This window comes from Hippocampus bargibanti, linkage group LG06 (assembly GCF_051943395.1).
Source record: "Hippocampus bargibanti isolate YZ-2025 linkage group LG06, ASM5194339v1, whole genome shotgun sequence".
Taxonomy (NCBI): domain Eukaryota; kingdom Metazoa; phylum Chordata; class Actinopteri; order Syngnathiformes; family Syngnathidae; genus Hippocampus; species Hippocampus bargibanti.
The window spans coordinates 18,929,296-18,934,837 of record NC_142739.1 but is presented as its reverse complement, the minus strand read 5'-3'; positions in this window follow the sequence as shown (position 1 = coordinate 18,934,837).

Here is a 5,542-nt window from a genome sequence, read left to right as displayed (position 1 = left end):
CCGAGCCATGGCGGACTGCCACGTTCGGATTGGCGACCAATGGGTAGCACTGTCAGCCCTGCCTGCTGTCTCGCAGGTGCTGGTCATTACAATCAGTACCGGCCGGCACGACCATCCGGTGTCGAGTCATTGTTAAATGCATTGTGCATTGTATGCTGTGCATGCGTTTGTTTCATCTTGGCAGACTTTTACTCTATTTTTCTGTTTGAAAGATTTTGATATTTTAGATTCTGTTCGTGTTGATTTTATTTTAATACAATTTATCAAATACAACCTGCTCCTCCCTCCTGCCTGCTTTTTAGGATCCACATCTGCCATCACCACCTTGCAAAACGTGACAGAATGACCCGACCCGGACCGGTCTCATTTCCACCCTGTGTCTGGCAGTGCAACGTCCACGTTAGCCCACGCCTCGTCGAGTTTGAATTGCATCACTCGACGAGCCGTAACATCCACGTCAATGTCCGGCCGAGACGTACTTCCAGGTGGCCGTCCAGGGTGACACAGGGTGTCTGGCAGTGCACGCCCACGTCCAGCCACGCTGTCGTTGTGCGTGTGGAATTCATTCGCATCCACGACGAGCCGTGCAACGTATGCGTCAACGTCAGTCCGAGACCCCACTCACCGCTGGATCCCGGAGCGGCTCAGGACAGGTCTCGTTTCCCCGGTGCCGGGCAATTCACGCCCACGTCGGCGTCCAGCCGAGATCTGGTCCCATACGGCCGTCCGGGGTGCCACTCTGCGCCTGGCAGTTCGACGTCCGCGTTGAGCCATGCGTCATCGCGCGAACGTGCGAGAGGGATCGCACTCACGCCCACGACGATCCGTGCCGCGCCCACGTCCATGTCAGGTCGAGTGCCGTTCCCATCGGGCCGCCACCCATCGTATGCAGGAGAGGCAGCGGTTGCCGTCTCCACCATTGTTTCCTGGCGAGTGGAACTTTTGGGAGACTGTTGGGACTTCTGGAAGCAGTCCCTTGAAGGGGGGTACTGTCATGATCTGGTTGGCGACCAACGGGTGACACTGTCGGCCCCACCTGCACCTGCACAGGTGCTGGTCGTCCCGAGCCTTGGCGGACTGCCACGTTCGGATTGGCGACCATTGGGTAGCGCTGTCAGCCCTGCCTGCTGCCTCGCAGGTGCTGGTCCTTACACAAGTGACACTGAAAAGACGACCATTGGTGTGGGGTCATTGATGAATGCATTGTGCATTGTATGCTGTGCATGCGTTTGTTTAATCTGGGCAGACTTTTACTCTTGGTCTTTATTTTGATACTTTGTATTTTTCTGTTTGAAAGATTTTGATATTTTAGATTCTGTTCCTGTTGACTTTATTTTAATACAATTTCTCAAATACAACCTGCTCCTCCATCCTGCTTGCTTTTTAGGATCCACATCTGCCATCACCACCTTGCAAAACGTCACACAAGCTATGCTCAAGGCAGATATTATCGAGCCCTCCAACAATCCGTGGGCATCTGGCGTGGTCATGGTCCCCAAGAAAAAGAGCACCAATTCGCAGTTTTGCGTGGACTACAGACCGATCAATTAGGTCACAAGAAAGGACTTCTACCCACTGCCACGCGGAGACGAGACCTTGGATCCGGCCTCAGGTTCTGCGTGGTTCTCATCACTTGACCTGCACAGTGGCTACTGGCAAGTCCCTCTGACCACAGAGTCCGGACCCAAGACAGCATTCTGCGCCACCCGAGGACACTGGAAGTTTAAGGTCATGAGTTTTGAAGTATGCAATGCACCAGGGACATTTGAGCGTTTGATGGACACAGTACTCACAAACATTCCGAGGCAAAAGTGCCTGTTGTATTTGGATGATGTCCTCGTCCATGGTCATTCTTTTGAAGCGGCAATGGAATCTCTGAGGCTGGTGCTTGGGCAGATTGCAGCACCTGGGCTGAAACTGCACCCAGATAAGTGCCACTTCATGCGGCAGAAGGTGGAGTTCTTCGGCCATCTAGTGGACGGTAAGGGCATCAGCACGCTGGAGGAGAAAGTCCGTGCAATCAAAGACTGGCCAGTACCAATGGACCAGAAGTAGTTAAAATGTTTTTGGGGACAAGCCTCGTTCTACAGGCGGTTTGTGAAAGGATTTTCTTGTATTGCAGTACCCTTATCCCGGCTCCTGTGAGTGCTCCTCTGATATGTTTTGACTCCTGTGGATACCCTCAGTGGTCATTTAAAGGACAACCGACATCTCCGGACAAGTTGTGTCCATAATTTCTAAAATGGCTTCAAATGACTTCTACTGAGCGTATTTTACAAAGATTCCAGCGCATATAGCTATATTTTACATTTTAAGACTCGCGCTGAATATTCTGGAAGTCTTGTTTTTGAGTTGGTGACGAAACCTCGCCCTACGTCATTGAAGGAACGCCCCTCAGCGAGAAAGGACATACCTTGAATCACCTCAATGCATTTTGCAATACTTTGAAAACTACGTGTTGATCGCAAAATTAGAAGGAAAACACATAACGCGATGCTGAATCCTTGTGTGTGGCACCGAGCATCTATTTGATATTCACTGACAAATATCGTAAGGAATTAATCAGCCCATTTCCGCAAAGCTTTCCACTGAGCTTTGTCGACCTCTTCTGCCTCTTTTCGGTGCTACATTTCCCCCCGCCCCCAGATGACACATTCGGTGCTACATTTTCCCCCTCAAAATGACACGCAAGTACTTCTTTAATCGATTGCAAACATGTATGGTTTCCTCTTCAGAACTATTTGAATCATATTCATAACTGGATGAGTAACAAGAAAGCATATTCTCCGAATCTGAAGCCATTGTTTTGATTCTCGAGCAAGGCAAGACGTCTTGCCGTGACACCACGAACATGGGTGCGGGACCGTCTGAAACTGGCCACTTCCGGTTTCCAATTGAAGTACTTTTTAGACACTTTAAGTCATTTTTATTGGTGTTTTGCATTTGACTAAAAATATCATATTGCGTGTTTTGAGTATTTTAGATGCTATAAAAGTTTTTTCTGATGTCAGTTAGGAAACAAAAAAAGTGACGTTGGTTGTCTTTTAACAAATGTCAGAAAGAAAGAATAGGGAATGAAACCAAAAATTCTGAAGACACAAAAAGGACAGGAGTAGCAGTACCTTACATTGCAGGAGTTTCTGAAAAACTAGAGTCCTTTAGCAACACAAAATTCCTACTTATTTCAAACCGATAAACACTAAGGCAAAAATTAGTGCATCCGAAAGATAGGCTGCCAAATGAAAAACAAAGCAATGTAGTTTATTCAATACATTGTCAGAATCAGAATCTCAATCAGAATCAGAATCATCTTTATTGCCAAGTATGTGGAACACACAAGGAATTTGTTTCCGGTAGAACACGCTGCACTAGTATCGTCGTCAAAAAAACTGCTAAGTGGCACTATACAGTTCCATTTTGGCTACTGTTGAAAGAGTTCAAAGAGTTCAAAGAGTTAATGGCTTGGGGGAAGAAGCTGTTTAAATGTCTGCTGGATTTGGTGCGCATGGATCGGTAGCGCCTGCCTGAGGGGAGTAGCTGGAAAAGGTGGTGAGCAGGGTGGGGAGGGTCCAGTAGGATTTTCTGCGCCCTAGTTTGGATTCTTGCAGTGTGCAAGTCCTCGAGAGTGGGTAGTGGGTATATACAGTAAAGTCTCGTTATATCGATATCGGTTATATCGATAGTACCGCTTATTACGATACTATTTTCATTTCCCTTGCACATTTCTAGTCTTTTTATGTATAATTAGTACCATTTAGTACGATACCCGGTTATTATGATAATCCGGTTATTACGGTGCTCCTTTTCATCCCCCGCTGGCCATTTTTGTTGTTTATATCGATATATCCGTCGCGCCATTGGTCAACTTGGTCACGTGTCTTGTTACGTGAGCCGCCATCGGTCGCGCCATTGGTCGACTTGGTCACATGAGCCGCCATCGGTCGCGCTATTGGTCGACTTGGCCGTGTGACTTTGTCACGTGATACGCCATCGGTCACGCCATTGGTCAACTTGGTCACGTGTCTTGGTTACGTGTCACGCCATCAGTCGCGCCATTGGTCAACTTGGTCACGTGTCTTGGTTACGTGTCACGCCATCAGTCGCGCCATTGGTCGACTTGGTCAGGTGACTTGGTTACGTGCCCAGCACCCGTGTAGCAGAGCCATTTTCATTTTCAGACGCTAGCTCGTGTGTAGCAGACGAGATTGAAGTGTTTGTGTTAAAAGGTAAAAATGGGAAGCAGAAGAAGATTGATGACTTTTTTAAATTGTATACATAATACAGTAAGATGTAAGCGTTGGAGTTTCCCTGTTGTGTTATGTACATGCCCACTGTACTGTATATGAATGCAATCGTTTTTTGCAACAATGTTTCTTGTTTTGTCTGCTGAAGCGCGATGATTTTGAAAATTATTAACATTCCATACTGTGTATTAAAGGAGAGCCGATGCCACTTTTTATTCAAATGCAAATAAAAATGACTTCACGCCAAGACGTCTTGCATTGCTTGTGAATCCAAACAATGGCTTCAGATTCGGATAATATGCTTTCTTTTTACACATCCAGTTATGAATATGTTTCAAATACACTGTAGTTCTGAAGATTAAAGCATACATGTTTACAATCATTAAAGAATTATATGTGCCATTTTGAGGCAACATTGGGGGAGCATCGCTGACCCAAAAAAAAGGGAGCTAATGGCCAGCTCCGTTTCTTATATGGCGCTTGGCTGCCCTCTTTTGGCGGCTTTTGTTTAATGCAGTTCGGCGCAGGATCGGATATATCGATAGTCCCGGTTATATCGATATTTTTTCAGACTCCCTTGAATATCGATATAACGAGACTTTACTGTATATATATATATAAGGCCTAAACTACACGGTAAGAATTTAGTTTGCTGACAAAATTTCTTGGATAAGAAGCGAAACGTCCGACACCTTCAAATAAGGACAGATGTCGGCTGAAGAAACCTTGTCATCGATGGACCATTACTGTACGACTGAGAGCTTACACAGATGTCTCAGTTCGGCAGTTTGGCACACATATCTCTAATGGTTTGATCATTACTGATTCCTGCTGTTTTCATTCTCCCCAAGTAAGACTGTCACATCTTTCACCAATATAGGTGAAATATGTCGATTTTTCAAAATAGGAACTCACGAGTCAGGAAAATGTCAATATGGAAAAGAAACGTATAAAATACAGGGAAAACGTATAAGTTGACGAATACGGGGTTTTCATAATGCGTTAAAAAGTCCGTATCAGTAGATTGCACTCCGTGACAGTAGGTAGCGGTAATGTATCTTAACGTTTCTTGTCAAACATTACGACAGGAAGACAACTCGCAGACAAAAATAATCGAAAACACGAACGTTTCTGTTTCTTTAACGAAAAAACGAAGAAACCTGCCTAAAATATTTATTAAATAAGGCACAAATATACATTTATAATCAGAATATTATCAGAAGGTGAAGCACTGTCTCGATTTTAGATATATTTAAAATTATTTATAGAAGGGGGTGAATATAATCGATCATCATCGA